Raw genomic sequence first — 19,043 nt, forward strand, 5'->3', positions numbered from 1 at the left:
AGCTCGTTAAAGCTGCCAGAGAAAAGGCCTTGGCTAATTGGCTTTTTTTGTCGGATTTCTTTAATGAGCTCCGTGGAGCCTGCCTTTTTACACTAAAACTAATGCAGGTGATAACGGGTGTAAAAGGGAGGTTGGGCAGAAGATCAGCATGGCATTTGATTATCATTAATTATTAATCAAATGCCATGCCGATCTTCTGCCCAACCTCTATTTTAAACCCGTTATCACCTCCATTAGTTTTAGTGTAAAAAGGCAGGCTCCACGGAGCTCGTTAAAGACTCAGAAAGCGGGCATTATGTCCACCCCCCCAGATCCTCATAGTTTACAGATGCACATTTGGCTCCCCTAGCATTTATTGGAAATGACCTGGTAGAAGACGTTTTGGATGTTATGGTTGAGCAGCACGTATTGCAATCCTATTCTAACATGATGTTTGTTGCTTGACTTATATACCAAATATTTTTCAGACTCTGCTTGTCCGCAACCTGTAAGAGCCCACTCTTGACTCCCCTGAAGCTCAACCCTTCCTGCTAATTTATTGTCTCACTCTCCTCTACTCTGAAGGCACACTGTCATCTGAATGCAGCCTCGGGTCTGAGAATCCACTGACCTCTGCCTGAGGACTCCTCGATATTCATTATACTGCGACGAGGCTCTGCTGCTTCAGCTCTGAGGACACACTGTTCACTGTTTGACTGCAGCCTCAAGTCTGAGGCCTCCTCTCCACATGTCTTGCTTTCACAAGGCCCTGCTGCCTCAGGTCTGAGATCCCACTGACCTCTGTCTGTGGCCTCCTTCGTACTTGTCATACTCCCACAAAGCCCTGAGTCTCAATAATTTTGAGGACACACTGTCCTCTGTTTGACTGCTACCTCAGGTCTGAGAAGCCACTGACCTCTGTCTGAGGCCAACTGAGGCCTACTCGGTGCATGTCATGCTTCCACGTGGCCCTGCTGCCTCATCGCTGAGGACATGCTGTCCTCTGTCTCGTGCACCTAAAGATCTTCAAATGGTTGCCTCAGAACACCAGACGGACCTTCATGCAAGCACTCATAACCAGCAGGCTGGACCACTGCAGCACTCTCTGTGCCGCAATCTCTAAACATCTCCTTCACAGACTCCAGACCATCCAGAACACTGCTGCAAGACTCAATTTCAATTTCCCATGCCGCACCCACATCACACTGCACCTCAAGAAGCTTCACTGGCTCCCTATTTACAAACACAGCCAATTCAAACATTTTACAAACACATACAAAGCCTTACACAACACATTAACAGAATATGTATTGTTTCTCACTTACATTTTTATTAAACAACTGTTATAGTTTTGTTTTGTTACAAATATGATTATAATACTTTCATTCTTCGTTGCTTCGTTGCAGAAGACAACAGGAAGTACTCCCGAGGTCGGGCTTACACCCCCTCCCACCCGCTCACTGGTGAGGAAATGGTGGGGAGCCACAGCCAACTGCCGATTAGGTCAAGGGAGCCACAGGTCAAAAAAGTTTGGGAACCACTGCCATATTAGATAGACATTCTAGAGTTAAGTTTGTTCCCTCTAAAATGCATTCACAATTGTTGGTTGATATTTGGCGCCTTTGTCACCCTGACCTTCGAGAATATAGATTTTATTCAGCCTAACACCACTTACAGTCCCGTATTGATTACCTTTTCCATAGTAAGTCTCTGGCCCAACATGCCATTCAATCTGAAATTGGTTCCATTTTAATCTCAGATCATGCTCCTGTACTTGTAGATATAGATCTTATTCCTTTTTCTCCCATGCCAGGAATATGGTGCTTTAATAATTCTCTACTTCTGGGTCCTAATTTTTGTCAACAATTCAAATCCTGGTGGAACGCTGTTTGCTTTCATCACCGACTAGACTCTAATTATGTTTCCCCTATATCCCTAGCAATTAAAAGAGATTTACCATGGCTTCCATTAACAACATATCTATCTTTGTGTGCCTCTTCTAACGTTGAATCTACCAACATTTCAGACGATGTTCGTAAACCACCTTGAGTTCTCTCTGTGCCGCTTTACTCCTAGATGATTAGAAGTTTCTTCACACCTGTATGTTTATATTGTTATTCTAATTCAGTCATTGTTATTCTTACAATGTTGCATTATTACTCTCAATTGTTATATAGTAATTGCATATTGCTTCCCTTCCCTTGTCCTTGCCCTTTATTGTCTATATTGTGCATTTTTCTTTTTTGTATACAGCTTGATAATCCTATCCTTATATATTCTTATTTTACTACATATTTTTATGTTTAATAGGATTTGTTCTACTTATTGTGTCGCTGTTCTTTTTCTTGTTATTCTTTGATAAATTCAAACTTTAAAAAAAAAGGAATTGGTAACCAAAGGTTTGCAGATAGATGTGCTCCAGCCAGACCCAGAAAGGCCAGCATGCTGATGCATGATAGATGGGCCCTCAGAATGCCACACGCTTGAACCGGTGACCTGCAGGCCCCTGGGGATCTGAGCTGCAGCCTGCAGGGTTGGTGCCTCGCTGCTTATCTTATCGGCTGCCAGCAGCGCAGATTGCTATGGCAAACAGCGGGCTGGCCCCGTGTGAAGGAATGTTGACATCCACTGCGCTCCTGTGTGGACTGAGGGTGGAGGGACCCGGGATATTACTCAGGGCGACGTGAGCTCCTGTGGAAGGAATGACAGATAAGAGTGATGCGGTGAGATTTGAAAAGCACATGTATACACCATGCCTGACGGGGGATTGACAATGCGCCAGCCCTAGGGCATGTCAACAAAACAAACAGGAGCAGCTTACAAAATTATAAATCGGTGTCCAACTACCAAAATAAATAGGGCGCAGTACCAAAAGGTTACATATGGACGAATGTTTGTGTCTGCACCTGTCAGTGCGCACAGAGGCGCGCGGTCTTTACACACATGCCCAGGTACGGAGCCTTCAGCCGGGAGTGTGTGTGCTCTGCTCACATGTGCGTCAAAGGTTCCACGGAGGAAGGTGCGCACAGAGGCACGTGGGCTTAACATACATGCCCAGGGGCCGACCCCCAGGCTGGATCGCCACACGTGCGTCAAAGGTTCCACGGAGGAATGCGCGCACAGAGGCGCGTGGGCTTTACACACACATGCCCAGGGACTGAGCCAGCAGCCTGAGGGTGACTCTACGCAGGAGTGTGTGGGCTCTCCACACCTGCGTCAAAGGCTGAATCTGCGTCCCCTGTGAGGTCAGAAACGTGTGGACCCTTCACACATGTGGACCAGGCCGTGCCTGGATCCTGGAAGTGACTGCACACAAGTGTGTGAGCTACTAAACGTGCATCCGAGAAGAAGGTTGCACACAGAGGTGTGTGGGTTCTTCACACGTCATGCAGCAGAGGTCGAACCTTTACCCAGGAGGGGGCTGGCACAGCGAGGCCTGAGGACACGCAAAACAAGTGCGTCAAAGACGGAACCTGCACATCCGAGGAGGCTGCGCACGGGTGTGAGCTACGCACAAGTGCACCAGAAGCCGAGCCTGCACCCTGGAGCAGGCCGCACAGAGAGACCGACCAGGGCAAGAGACAATCTGCAGGGCTGGGCACAGCTAGACCCGACATGGGCCTTCTTCCAAAGAGGTCACGTGCGGCACGCAGCAGCGGGCGCCTGTGAGACGAGAAGCTGTTAGTTGGCGACGACAGTCCGGCAGCTCAGCACGAATCCTGCTCTGCCAGGCCCTCCCTGCAGTAACAATGGATTAAATATAGGAACCCAGAGCCACTGCCTGTGCTGCCTCTGACCGCACCCACCCAGGCCTGTGGCACACCCGCCCATCCCGGCTCGCGGACACTGTGGCAACAAGGACCTATGCGGGGCCTGAAACGGATACATCCATGAATATGGAGTGACTCCACTTCGTTCGTCACATCCGACTACCCCCGGTACCCCACACATTTCGCTGGCTACAAGGTGCTGTCTGAAGCAGGTCCACACGTGGAGAAGTGTGGCTCAATGGTTAGAGCGGCAGACCCTGATGCAGAGGTCTAGCCCGGGACCAGGGTTCAATTCCCCGCCTCGGCGTGTCTTGGGCTCAAAATTCCACGGATAATTCTGACCTCGGTACCTATTCCAATCATGGAGTCCCACTCTGCAACTCTGGGCAATAGCTTGCTTGATCTCCACAACGGCCCCCACAACGCTAAGGATGCCTGGCCTCCACCTTGGGGGTGCCCAGGGTGGACACCTCACAGGGAAAGCCAGGATGGGTTCCACAGCGGTATTCGTACAAGCGCCTTGAGACCCTTGCGGGTGAGTAGTGCGCTATACAAGTATCAATTTACATTTACATTTACGTGCGCATTTGAAGTGGTGCTGGCCTGATGGAATACAAGCAGCATCTCAGGCCCCCTAAAGAAGGGCCTATCCCAAAACACGCGCAGAAATACGAGCACTGGCTGCAGCAACTGGTGCTGAACACTTCAATGCGTGTGACATCATAAAGGCCGCAATTCTCAGTATGCAATGGGGAGCTTTTCATGAGATACCACCAGTGCCCCTCCTGATTATCGGCACCATACCAAAAACTCTGTCATCTCCAGCCCAGCAATGCAAGTCCTGCTCCTCCTGCGTTGTGCACTAACGTGTGCCAGCCTGTAGTGAACTTAAGGATCTTCATAAATTGTGCTCTGACACACGCCTGCCCGAAGAACACTGTCTGGTCCTCACACACATGTCTGCCGGAATAGCACCACCTGATCCTCGCACATTGTGCATTAACACATGCCAGCCTGTAGTGAAGCGACCGATCTTCACAAATTTTGCACTGAGACATGCATGTCCGAAGAGCGCTGCCTGATCCTCACGCATTGTGCTCTGACACGTGCCAGCCTATAGAGAAACTCTGCATCTTCACAAACTGTGCGCTAACACATGTAATCTCGAAGAGCACTGTTTGATCCTCAAGCTTTGTGCACTAACACACACCTGTCCGAAACGCACCACCTGATCCTCACACATTGTGCACCAACACGTGCCAGCCTGTAGAGAAACTCAGGATCTTCACAAACTTTGCACTAACACACGCATGCCCGAAGCGCACTGCCTGGTCCCCATGCATTGTGCACTAACATGTGCCAACCTGTAGTGAAACTATGTCTCTTCGCAAACTGCACTAAGACACTCCTGCCTGAAGAGCACTGCAAAATACTCAAGCATTGCGCACTAACACATGCTGCCCGAAGCAATGTGCACTAACACATGCTGCCCGAAGAGCACTGCCTGATCCTCACGCATTGTGCACTAACACATGGAACCTCTAGTGAAACTCTGGAACTTCACAAACTGTGCACTAACACACGCCTGCCTGAAGAGCACTGCTTGATCCTCAAACATTGTGCACTAACATGTGCCAGCCTGTAGGGTAAACTCTCGATCTTTACAAACTGTGCACTAAAACATGCCTACCCAAAGAGCACTGCCTGATCCTCACGCATTGTGCACTAACACGTGCCAACCTGTAGTGAAACTTCACAATCTCTGCAATAACACACGTCTGCCCGAAGCGCACCAACTGATTCTCACACATTGTGCACTAACACGTGCCGACCTGTAGTGACGTTCCTGATCTTCACAAATTGTGCACTGACACATGCATGATCGAAGAACACTGCCTTATCCTCGTGCATTGTTCACTAACACATGCCTGCCCAAAGAGCACTGCCTGATCCTCACACATTGTACACTAACGTGCCAGTCTGTAGTGAAACGTTGGATCTTTACAAACTGTGCACTAACACACACCTTCCCGAAGAGCACTGCTTAATCTTCACACACATGCCTGTCTGAAGAGCACCATCTGATCCGCATGCATTGTGCACTAACACGTGCCAACCTATAGTGAAACTTCCAAAACTCTCAACTAACACAGGCCTGCCCGAAGCGCACCAATTGATTCTCACATATTGTGCACGAACACGTAGTGAATCTCTGGATCTTCATAAACTGTGCACTAACACACACCTGACCGAAGAGCACTGCCTCATCCTCACACATTGTGCACTAACACGTGCCAGCCTGTAGTGAAACTTTGGTTCTTCACAACTTGTGCACTAACACACGCCTGCCCGAAGAGCACTGCTTAATCCTCACACATTGTGCACTAACACATGCTGCCCAAACACACAGCCCAAAGAGCATCACCTGATCTTCACACATATGCCCGCCAGAAGAGCACCACCTGATCCTCACACATTGTGCACTACAGACCTGATTTATATCTTGGTGATAGAGATGCTCTGTTGCAACGGCAGCATCTATGCTGCCAAGATAATGCTCCACCCACCAAATTTAGATGCATGTGGGCCTTAGGTTTAATCATAGTGCAGAATATTCCATCGCTGCTGTGATTAAACCTCTCCGGCGGCCACACCTAATCTAGATTGGCGGAATTAGAGGTCAGTTTCCCTGCCCGTCACAGCCAGGTAAGGGCAGTAAAAACCATTAAATGCTCCCCGCGCCAAGGTAGAAGACTCCCATGGGGAGTGGAGCATTTTCTCTATTATTTTCAAAAAGAAAACCCAGCTTTTGGATTTTCTTTATGAAGAAAAAAACAAAAGTTTGGTGTAGTATTCCGCCATGATGACGAAAGCCATTCACCAAACTGTAAACAACATTGACAGGAAACGCGTTGACAGTGGTTCCTCCCAATGCTTTAGAAAGGACTGCCAGCTTGGCAATCATTTCTAAATTTGGCAGGCAACAAAGTAATTTACTCGATCTCCCTGGCGGCGAAACGGGCTGCCCGCCTAAAGATAAATCAGCCCCTAAGTATCTGTATGAAATTTTAACTCATGATCCTCATGCATTGTTTTTTATGGGCCGCCCATAGAACACCTGGGCCCATGTTCCAGATTGGGCGCATTTTCCATGTTTGTGCCTCAGAGCACCATAAAGTAAGTGCTCCCGGGTGTAAACATGGAACGTGCGCCCTTTCAGGAAGAATACCCCCGGGGCAGCCGCAAACTTGAGACCCCAGGACCAGGGTCGGATTGGGATCACAATTCGGCCCAGGCACTGACGAAAAAAGTGGCCCACATTCAAGAGGCGTGGCCCATATTTAAGGGGCGTGGCCCACATTCAAGGGGCGTGCCCTTTCATGAAACACCATTTGCACAGACAAGGAATGAAAGTGGGAGGATACTGTTCTTGCACAGGACACAGGGCCAAGGTGACAATGGCCTACATGCTAAGCAACTAAAAAAAATAGCAAGGCCCCTTTCTGTCACAAAATTATTCCAGCCCTCCAGCACAGGAGCACCTGAAAAGCAGCAAAACCCCTGCTATTACTAACCTACTTAGCCCTCCCCAGACCTTCAGCTCAGGAGCACATGAACAGAGGTAAGGCCCCTGCAATTAGTAAATTAATCAGCCCTCCAGGCCTCGGGAAAATGTCCTGGCAGGGGAGCACATAACACAGCTTTCTGGGTCATCCAAGGTAGCCAGGTAGCCAGGGGGGAGGCTGAGGTGAAGCTGGAGCATGGGAAGTGCCTTCCCAGTGTGTTCTGGCAGTTTGAGTGTTTACCATTTACTGTAGTATTACCCTTGTACCTGTGTATGGTACCCTTTTGTAACTTGCACACATCACTTTTCTCTGGTATCACACTGTATGCTACCTCTCACTTTTGCTTGCTTTAGATACTTGCACAAGTGCCACCATTGCCTACGTAACATTTGTTCTTGTGCTGGAGTGTCTGCCATTTATTGCAGTATTATACCTCTACTTGTACTTTGTACGCTTTTGTAACCTGCACACATATCACTTTTTCCTCCTGTAATGTACCGAATGCTACCTCATGTATTTTGGTTGCTCACTATTGTCACTTTTGATACATGTAACTTAACGTTTGCTTTTGTAATTTGTCCACTTGTAATTTTTCTCCACATGTATTATTGCTGTTCCTAGTGTGAAGCGCTCTGACACCTTCGGGTAAAGTCCACGCTATATAAAATCGCATAAATAAATAAATAAAATAAAAAAATCCAAACATCACCTGGCCCCCACAGCAAGACCCATTCTTCCTCGCCCACTATGCCCTGAATGTGAAGGGCTGTGGGCGAGGTGTTAAGACTAACACCGTTTCTGGGCTGCATGGGCCCCAGGGGGCCGAGGTGCAAATGGCTCAAAGGCCTGAGAAACACCTGCCCCCCAGGGAGGCCGATTCTTGCAAACAATCACCCCTCCCCAGCCCAGCCTGAGCTTGATTGCTTGGCAGGGCAGGGGTGAAGGAGAGGCCACAGCTGACAATCGCTGTCGGACCGCACAGCGAGGCTGCTTTCATTTTCTCTGTCTGTCTCCGTGCACTCTGTGGGCCGTTTTTTCTCCCCTTTCCTAGTCCACTCTCTGTGGACTGGGACAGGGGAGAAAAAAACGGCCCACAGAGGGCACTGAGGCACCGGCCCTTCGGCCCATGCCCGAATGCCCGCCTTGCCAATCCGCCCCTGCCCAGGACAAAGCATTGAGGAGAAATACCAAGCCAGAGCTGCTGTTTAAAAGCTGCTCCGTGTAGGCGGTGACCCGCCTGCACTTTTCAAAGGGATTAGAGAACCCCTTGCAGGCGGCTGCAGTGAGTGACAGCGCCAGCCTGCAGGGGCATGTCTGCGGGATCCATGGGACTCCCTTTTATCTCTTTAGCGGACTGCATTTAGAAGGCGCACTAAAGGGCGGCACCTTTTTGTGGCGCACTTCAGTGCACCTTTGAAAGGCATTTTTGCCTCTGTGCCCATGTCGGTAATATGCCCCGGGCACAGAGGCAAAGTGATTCCCTCATTTATATGGGGCCTCACCCCTCATGCAAATGAGGAAGCGCGCTCCAAGTATAGCGCTGGCCCTACATGTGCACCAGCACTATCTGTATTACAAAAGGGGCAGCACAAACTTCTGCGGCCCACTCTGTAATACCAAAGTTCTCCCGGGGCCCATAAAGCGAGTGCAAACGCCCATTGGGCCCCTGGGGTGCTTGTGTAATACGGGCCTTGATCCTCAACTATTGTGCCTGTGCAATAATGTGCACTAATCAGTGCCTGTGTTTTGATTAAACATTGTTTTTGAATATTGTGCACCAATAAGTGCTTGTGTAATAGTTTTTCACATATTGTGTGGTAATAGGTACCTGCGTGATAGTGTAACTCATGAGCCTCACACAGCGTGCACTAAGTGCCTTTATCACAGTCTCCGTCTGAACCCTCAATGGGCCTGTCTGACAGTGTAACTCTTGGGGTTAGCTCTCTGTGCACTAATATATGATGCTTGGTACCGTGACTCCATACTCCTCACAGTGTATACACTAATGTATTCCTGCTTGACTGTGCAACTCCTGAAAACCCCACAGGCAAAACAAATTCATGCCTGCTCGTTCTGATCCCCACAGTGTGCACTACCAGGTGCCTGCTTCACTGTGAAAGTCCCTTTCCATCTATGCACCCAAGCTCTGGAATAACATCGCTGTATCCCTCAGGAATGGCCGAACGATGCCCCACTTTAGGTAAGAGTTGGACTCACCTCTTTAAACAAAACTACACCCTGCGGCGGCGACTCCACTAAGGCAGAGAAGCGCCGTCCCACTGCTTTTGAGCAGTGAAAAATTCAATGATAATAACAAAGGTTAGTATCATTTTATTTTTCCTCGCTTACTTCCTGCAGCTGAGCCGAGGGCGGAGCGTCTATTCTGTCTAAGGCCGGCCAAACCATCATGCGCACTTAGATTTCTCCACGCGAGCTGTGCTTTACAGCCGGTTGAAGAACAAGTAGAGGGTCGGTCGTAGGACCTTAGTGAGCGCCTAATTATGGCGCTCTCACCAATCACTGCGCTGCTCTCATGCTGGGTTATACCAGCATGAGAGCAGTGTCTGCATTGGCGTTGGGGACCCTGAGGGAAGGCAGGAGTCGAGGAGCAGAGGCCAGAAGAGCACTGGCGCTGCAGATCGCAGGTAAGCATAATTCGTTTTAATTACTTCCCCCATGCTGCCTCACCAATTAAATGCCACAGCAGCCGCCACTGACAGTGTATTAACAGTCCTCAACTTTATGCTTGTCCAGTACCCTGTACAGTGCCCGCTGCCTTTTGGTGAGGTTCTCGCTATAGAAATACCACATGCATACATACGTATGTACTGACAGCAGCAGTGACCCAGGAGACCTATCCCGATGTCCAAACCTGAGCCGACAGTGAGTGACCCCCCTTCTACCCCCACGAATACTACTTGGTGTCCAGCTCTGTCTTTGGTCTCAGGCTGTAAGGCTGTCCTTGTCGTTTGATTTTGCCCATGTTGTTCCCGTTACATGGCTGTACCGTCACCTTTCTCAGAAGAAGACCCTTCTGTTCTTCCCGATAAGCCTCTCTCTTAAAGCTGGAGGGATTGCTGACCAGTAGATACCTGTGTCCCCAGGCACAAAGCATACAGGAGAGGATGTGGCGTAACGGCCAGAGCTGCCTAAACTCTGGCCAGTCCTAGCCCGAGATTTATCACGTAGTGCCCCCCCATCTCCAAAGCTGCTGCTTCACCCCCCCCCCACCCCAACTACCTTGAGACTTGCAGATAGATTTGCGCAGCACGTGCATTTGCCCACTCAGCTTCATAACCCACGAATTTCCGTGCACATCTCCAGGTAAGCTGTTTTGTTCCAGCATGGATTTCCCAGGCTTGGTGAATTTGTTTGCTCAACTGAAGCCAGAATCAGAGGCTAGCCCAAGGGCAGGCAGAGTGCCCTGAATGAGTGGCGTGCCAGCCAGCACCCAGCAGACTGCCCTCCGGCTCCTGGCCGAGGCGCCAACAATCTCCCCCGGACCAAAGGACGACAGGAAAAACGGGCCCGACCCCCGAGCCTCGACGCCACCACCCCCCACCCCACAGCAATCCCCTGCAGCAGGTAGAAATATTTCCCAGGTCACGGGGACACTCGTGGGAAAGGTCAGCTCTTAATTTGAATAATGTATTCATCTCGGACGGCCTCTTGGGTTTCTTTCAAGTGGAATGATTTCAAAAAGGCCTTGGGCAGAAAGAGAGCAGGGACAGGAGGGGGTGGGGGACGAGAGGGGGGCATACAGAGGAGGGGATTCCGAAAGAGAGGGCAAAGCTGAAGACCAAGCACATTAGGGATACAGGTGCGCACATTAGGGATACAAGTGCAATATCTCGCGCACAAGCAATAGCAGTCATAGAAAAGAGGGGCGACTGGAGACCCCTTAAAGTGCTCAGAGCGGGCACGCGAGGGGAGGACAGACTGGACAGACCTACACAGACACAGCTGCTCGGATGCTGGGGACACCTTTATCCTGCCTGCTAAGATGAATTCTCTCTCCCCGGTGCTGACCACTGGCTGAAATCATTGGGCCTTGGTTAGAGTTTGGTGGACGCGGGGCCTGCCCTAAAAGTGCCCGATATCCCGTGGGCTGCAGTGCAGGGACATTAATGCTATCTTCATACAGCTGACAACCACGGCATGCTGGCGACACAATGACCAGCGGTACACCGCTACGGGCATTTTTTGACGCCCACGTATCCCTGCGTAACCATGGCAACAACGCTACTGTCACCCCGATGGGCACTCCTCTGAAAGACTCGCTGCTTTCTACCCGAGGGGACTGGGCCCTTGTGCCAGAGTCGTGACTGGCAGGAAAGCTGGTCACGCCAATGCTCATTGGCGGTGCCTTCTAAAACCAATATGAACAGGCACTGGCAAAGGCGGAAGGACACAGCCATTCAGCAAGTAGCATCAGGCGAGAGATGAATACTCCTCTGGGTTGAGTGAAGACATGATTGACGAAGTCTGCAGCCAATGGCTGACGGAGGCTGGTAAGGGAAACCCAATGGTTCAAAGCGGTGACCCAAAGCCCACGGTTGTTTGCTAACTGTCCGGTCAAAACCTAGCCCCATAAAAGTACAAGTTTTGAAGAGCTCTGCTGCTAGGACAGTGTAGCCTTCCCAAAACCAGCACCCATTTATCCGCCCAATCACTTTATGCCCTACTGTCCTACCACTGCACTATGATCTGCTGATGAGAATCAATTGGCACCCCATAAACTGGCAGAAAGGTCCTCTAAGTGATGCTTGCTCCTTGTGGCCTGTCTTCCGTGACACTTCCAGGCACTCAGAGCCAGTGGCACTTTACGAAGGGCCTTTAAGACCTGTCATCACCAGTAATGCCTCCTGTTTTCATCAATAGTGTTAATCACATTGCATGGTTTTGGCACTTTATACATATATTGATTGATTGATTGGTTGATTGGTTGACTGATTGATTGAGCAAGACAGTATAGAACAATCAAAGTACATATTTACAGAACTTGATTAACTGAAATCAACTTAGCCTAAAGAGACTAGGGTGCAAACTAGAACTGTATTCTCTTCCCCAAGAAAACATATACAGATTCTAACTGGCAAAGCTTTTTTCCATGAGAGGGTGAAATACATCTAAACCCATGTAAAGTATTACATTTGTGAAAAGGATCCTGAGAGAGAGCAACAATGGAGAGCCTGCCTGGAACACACAGCAATGAGCAGACTGAAGGGCCTGGGAGAGACACAGAGGAGGGACTGCACCCAGGAAGGCAGGCAGGGCAAAGCTAGATCATGCACCATCTGTGCTGGAAATGGGCAGACGGGTGGGCCTGGAAGGATACATGGATTAAATGAATAACTTATTTATATAGTATTGCGTTTTTAAGCACTGCAGATAACAGGTGACACTATATCCTAATTTAATGGCATTTGCTGTAAGGATGAACGGCTGAGTTTGCCATGCCATGATCATAAACGCCTGATCTAAAGGCCACAGCAGCGGCTGACAGTGAGTGCCTGACTGGCTGCGCCAGTAGCAGCACTGGTGTCTAGAAAAGTATATTCTAGATTAATACCCATATCAGGGCAATATTGCACTCTCTTTTCTTTTTGAAGGAGTGGGCGGGAAAACATTTGATCCCATTCAGGCCGATTTAGAGATAATAATATTATTATTCAGTATTGTTGGTATTATAAATATTTTAACAAAATTATAATCTGTATTTTTGGTATTATAAATAATAATAATATAGTGTTGTCATTACGAATAATAATAATACTAACACTAATAATGATAATAATAATAATGCTAATAGTAATAATAAAAATATTAATATGTGTTGTTAGTATTATAAATAATGGTAATAATATATTGTTATTATTATAATAAAGAATAATAATAATAGTTGTTCTTGTTGTTCTTGCTGTTCTCGTTATCCTTGTTAAAAATGCTAGCTGTAACAATAACATAGCATTAGAGCCCGCTGCTGAGGGCTCTAACGGTTGTTAAAGGCTCTGAAGCTGAATGGAGTCCCGAGGCGACAGCTGAGGGTCTTTCTCGCCCAGTGTGGTCCGAGGAAGAGGGGAAACAAGGATGTAGAAGTCAGTGATATTAACCCTCTGAGGGGGGATGTTCTGAATTTAAAAGGGAGGACAGAAGGACACGCGCTGGAATGTTGGCGCTGGAGGTGTGCACCAGCCACTGGTGTCTGTGACGGAGCTCTAAACATTCCATCCGTAGAATGATCTGTAATTACAGTATAGGGCACTGCCACCTACAGTGTGCTGTATGAGTGTATGGATACCATTAAGAACAGTCATTTCCTTTCTGGTAGCAGAAGTTAATTGCAGTGTGATAGCTCCGCGGGGTAATGCACGCACCCACTCCAAACCCTACAGGGCAGGGGTCCCCGCCAGTCAGATAGCTCAGTGAGCTGATCCACCTGTGTGAGGCGGGCCTGTGTAACCAGCAGGTCACACGTCTCAATCAACAAATTTGCGCAGAAAGTTGGTGCACGTGCTGCAGAGGTATGTGTGTAATCGGTATGTCATTGGCACAGTCCATTAGGACCGACTCAGCCTTTCAGCTGTCAGAAATTGATAAAAGGTGTGCCACTCACTTGGGCAACAGGAGTCCCAGACACACTTGGCAGAGTTTACAACAAAAGAAACACGTTATAAAACATATTTTCGCATATTAACTAAGCATCAGTCTCAGCTCATTGTCCCAAGAGCTCTGTGCGCCTGGGCCAGCCCTGCGAGACTGCAGCTGTCGAACTTTTTCAGACCTTTAATCCTGGACAGTTTATGTGTAGGCATCGCCATGTTGGAAGATATGAGGACTGCGCCACTAGGAAAGTAAGTACTGTGCCCAGGATCACACATTATGGACTTCTGAGATATTACACCTCGGGTGTCTTGATTGGAAGACAGCTGTTTACCCGCACGGCGGCTGCCTCCCCCCCCCCCCCCACCTTTCCACCGTTTATCTTGCACATGTAAACAACCAGGACAGGGATATATCAGATCTGTATGTTTCTCAGCTCCAGTTTCTTAACATTGAATCCCACACGCAATAATCAAATTGTCCAAGATCAAACAAGCAATAAAAACGTAAGTCTCTACCCAATCCTCAGGTGCTCGGTAGTCTGAAGCTATATACTGAAGGGATTCCTGAGACCAGGCGGGGGGGCCTCGGTGGCCCCACATCAGTGATACAGCTGGGAGGGGGTGAGGGTGCCAGGCTACTGAGCTCCAACCCGCGGGAGATGAGAAAGGGTCCGCGGCTCTGAGACTCCTGCCCACCCCCGTGTAATGCAGGTGGGAGGGCTCCTCTCCGCTCAGCTCACGGCTCAGGTGTGGTGAAGCCCGGAGCGATGGAGGGGGCACACATGACACACACCCCCTCGCCAACTGATGTGGAGATGGGGAAGAAGAAGGGGTGGTGTGTGCGTACATGTGGAAGGGAAGGGGTATACATTCCCTAGCCCCCACAGAAGTTGTGCACGTGGGCAAGAGGAAGGGTATACATTCCCTAGCCCCCACAGAGTAATGCAAGGGGGGAAGAAAGGTGATGATTCCACAGAAGTTGTGCAGATGGGGAAGAGGGAGGGGAATAAATTCCATAGCCCCCACAGAAATTGTGCAAACGGGGATATACTTTCTATGGCCATCAATGAACTTAGTTTTGCGAGTGAAGAAGGAGGGGGTATACATTCCATAACACACACAGAAGTTGTGCAGGTGGGAACAGGGAGATGATAAACATTCCATAACCCACACAGAAGTTGTGCAGGTGGGAACAGGGAGATGATAAACATTCCATAACCCACACAGAAGTTGTGCAGGTGGGAACAGGGAGATGATAAACATTCCATAACCCACACAGAAGTTGTGCAGGTGGGAACAGGGAGATGATAAACATTCCATAACCCACACAGAAGTTGTGCAGGTGGGGTATACATTCCATCACCCACACAGAGTCGTCACAGGAGGGCTACAAGTTCCAGATCCCCCACAGAAGTTGTGCAGGTGGGGTATACATTCCAGATCCCCCACAGAAGTCGTTACAGTAGGGCTATACGTTCCAGGTCCCACCCAGAAGTTGTGCAGGTGGGGTATACATTCCATAACGCACACAGAAGTCGTCACAGGAGGGCTATACGTTCCAGGTCCCACCCAGAAGTTGTGCAGATGGGGTACAGATTCCGTAGCCCCCACAGAAGTAGTGTAGGCGGGGAAGGAGGGGGGCACACACTTCATTGGTCCCTGCAGGTGTAGTGCTGGCAGGAGCGGGGGCGCAAACTCTGGAACACCCCCGCCCTCCCCGCTGCTCTTCCCATGACCCTGGAGATCAGGACACAACCCCCGGGAGGGCTCCGGTGGGAGGCTGGCTGTCCCTTCCCGGTCCCGCCACCCCCCGGTAGCAGGTGCACGGCGCGCGTTTAAACTCACTCGGGCGGCGCTCACCTGTCTGGCGGGTCCGCCTGGCGCCTCTGGAGTCCTCAAATCCGCCTCCGGTGAATCCGTGATCTCAGGCCGCGGAAAGAAACATAATCCACGGACCGCCGTCCACTGTGCCACCACAGACCCCTGCGCCACCAACCAGGGTCCACCAACCACCTCCTCTGGCCTCCGGGCCACCAGCGTCCGCGCCGCTCCGTCTAAACCAACTCTATGTGGAGTTCACGGGGGCAGACCCATGCCCCGTCTGTGCCCCTCTCTGTGCCCGGTCCGTGCCCGCCTCGCGCCCGCTGCAGCCGGTGTTGCTCACGCACGTCCGGATCGGTGTGTGAGCGCCGGCCTCCCCTCCCTGAGTATTTCTTAAACTGGGCAGGGAGCGCACACACCCATGCATTCCACAGGTGTCGTTGGCAACAGCACTAAAACACAAAGGAAACTCTCCGGGCAGGTTTTTGGGAACAGGTTGCATTGGACCTGCCTCAAAGGATGTGTCATTGCTGTGGCAGGCGGTGACAAGGACAGGCGAGCACAGCGCCTAGAACCGGCACACATCATTAAAGGCACTAGAAGCAAGCTCCAAAACGCAACTGAAACGTCATCACACAGGAGAACACACTAGAACTGGAGACTCGCGTACCAGAACATACAGGTGCACCTGTCGTTTAGGAGGCCTCGAGGCACCCAGCGGAGAGCGTCATGGGTGAGCTATTCAGCTTTCAAAAGCATCGAGCTTAGACTCGCCGCCCCGGGACAGTGCCTTGTCCTGGCACCCCCACAGGGCCGCCCACACAACTACAACCACTCTTAGATTCGGGGTGACCTATGTTTTCCTCTACCTCATTTCTGAGAAAAAACTAAATGGTGAACATTACGACTAAGGGTTGATTTAAAAACCTCTCTTTGGTAAATCTCCAAAATGAAGAGACTTTTCTCATACAAATGTGAAGACATTCAACATAAATCAACAGAAAAAGGCGACAGAGGGAGTTAACCCACATGGCACCCTACACCCAAGAATCTCCAAAAAACACACGGAGGCTCTGGCTTAAACGGCTCCTGGCACCAGTGGCAGCTGCATACTACACAAACATTACATAGCCTAGCAGAGTAGTTCAATTAAAGAAGACAAAAGGGAAAGTATCACCAATATAACCAAAATATTGAGGAAAAACCTATTAGTGTCATATAGAAAAATACCCTGTCCAAACCAGGCACAGATCCTAAGTAAAAGACATCACGCCGAAGGACGTGACCGGAAGTGACGCCACAAACCTAACTTGCATGAGATGCAATCACACAGGAACGCCAATAGAACACTTTTGATTTCTTTTTAACTTATACACCACCTCGGTTTTCTGTGTTATTTATCAATACATAATGACTGAATGTGACAACCTTTTCAACACATGTTTACATTTTAAGATGCTTTCAGCTATATTTAGAAATAAATCAGAACATGTAACTTAAAGACTAGTAGTTTGCTGTTACATTACTATTGGTGTCTTTCACCAGCTGCAAAGACCAGCGCGACTCAGATTCCTGCCTCTTTGGGTCTGGAAGAATTATGGATTTCTTGGTCATTCGCAATGAAGTTACTCAAAGATAGCCCCCTCCTAGGCCATCTCACCTCAAATTATATTCTGGTATGCAGATTTGTAGAGCGCCCTGTCCCCCGGGAGGGTAGTCTGGCGCTGAAAATAGAAGATGCTGCCGGGGAAAGAAGGGTTAAACAACACAGTGGCACTTGACAAGTGAATCTTGTGCCATACAACGTTTACAAATGAAAACAAAGGTGTTTGCTGGGCGCAGGGTGAGGTTGCTCTCAAGGTGTTTGACTAAGAGGCACGGCGTCCCCACTCTAAAAATAGTGTGAGGACTCCGTCCACCCGCGCCCTCCCCAGTCCACCCCATAGTTGTGGCCTGGTCCAAACAATGAACATGTACCTCATGCAATAAAGGAAAGTGGTGCTGGTGGGAGAGCTGCTGACAGACCTTTTGCAAGACACCTTTGGGGAACTGCCAGAAACTCTCATTACTGGGAACCAAGACCCCCCAGGCAGAGACAGGTGTATCAACGGGTGGCCAGATTTCTGTCTTAAACAAGTTGTGGGGTCCATGGGGTAAAGAGAAATGATGACCACCCCCTGCAAAATGCTACAAGGGGCCCACTAGTTTTCCATATCTCAGGAAATTGGCCACGGGCGAGATACCTCCCCCCTCTCTCCCCCTCCCTCCAAGAAGTGTTGGGGGTCTCCTGAAGTGTTGCAGGACATCTGTGCCGCAAGGGCTGTAGGGGCCAGTGCAACGCCCCTGTTGTAAGCACCTATTACACGGGCCCCCATCACAGCCCGCTAATAACCACCACATTCTGTCCTGAACATGGGCACCACATCCATCCCTTTAATTCACTCGCTTGGTTTGTGTTTATGAACTAACTACCCTGACTGCAGGCATGGAAGGCAGGGACCCCATCAGGGCTGCACTCAGCAGAACTCATGGCTCATAGCAATATGGGACTATATCAAATACCAAAATAAAGAAATAGAACAAACGCCCACAATAAGGGACCTAGCCCGACTCTAGAGAGATGACTGCGTCTAAGCTGGCGTGTCAGGCTGGCCAAGAGAGTACCTGGGTGACCTGCCAGACACACGTGCCCCTGTCGACAGTGCCTTCTTGAGGCTTCGCTGCAGGACTACAAAGACGCACTCACACTTAGATTTGGGGTGGGGTTTGCACGGTATGCGTCTGCTTGACCTAATTTCAAAGAAAAAACAAAATGGAGAACATGTGCCTGATGTCCACAGGCTTAAAAAACGCCTCTTGGTAAATTGTACAAAATTAGGAAACTTTTTTTTCTCATAAAAATATGAGGACAGTAAAAGTAGACAGAGGGAGTGTGGAAAGATACAGCGTCAATAGAGAAGGGAGTAGGGGCTATGGTGCAGGTAGAAGAGGTGCCAGGCTATCAGAGGAGGTCTGTGCGCTAGGGTACAAGCAGAGGTGGCAGTACATGTATACATAGGTAGGGGCAGATTCACTAGACTATAGTCAGCAGTAGAGGTGCTGTTGCTTAGTTAAGTGTAAGTGCTTAACGGTGTAAGAGGGGTAGAGATATGGGGCTGGAAATGATTGATGTACTAGGGTGTAGTAGGAGTAGAGGATTACTAAGGTATAGGAGCTCAAGAGGTACAGAGAGGGCTAGCAATACATGGGTACAGGTAGAGGGACAAGGGTACAGCCAGCAGCAGGGCTGCTATTGTTTGGTA

General features: G+C 49.5%; 1 protein-coding gene across 1 annotated transcript in view; it reads right to left on the reverse strand.

Moving 5' to 3' along the window:
- Nucleotides 1–16,165, reverse strand: part of EPS8L1 (EPS8 signaling adaptor L1) — a 235,521-nt gene extending 219,356 nt beyond the window's left edge. Inside the window, exon 1 of the mRNA XM_078655013.1 lies at nucleotides 15,781–16,165. The gene's annotated coding sequence lies outside the window, so the exon portion shown is untranslated. The remainder of the gene's footprint in view (nucleotides 1–15,780) is intronic.
- Nucleotides 16,166–19,043: the final 2,878 nt, after the last annotated feature.

Source organism: Lissotriton helveticus, chromosome 7, assembly GCF_964261635.1.
Source record: "Lissotriton helveticus chromosome 7, aLisHel1.1, whole genome shotgun sequence".
In the NCBI taxonomy this organism is placed as follows: Eukaryota; Metazoa; Chordata; class Amphibia; order Caudata; family Salamandridae; genus Lissotriton; species Lissotriton helveticus.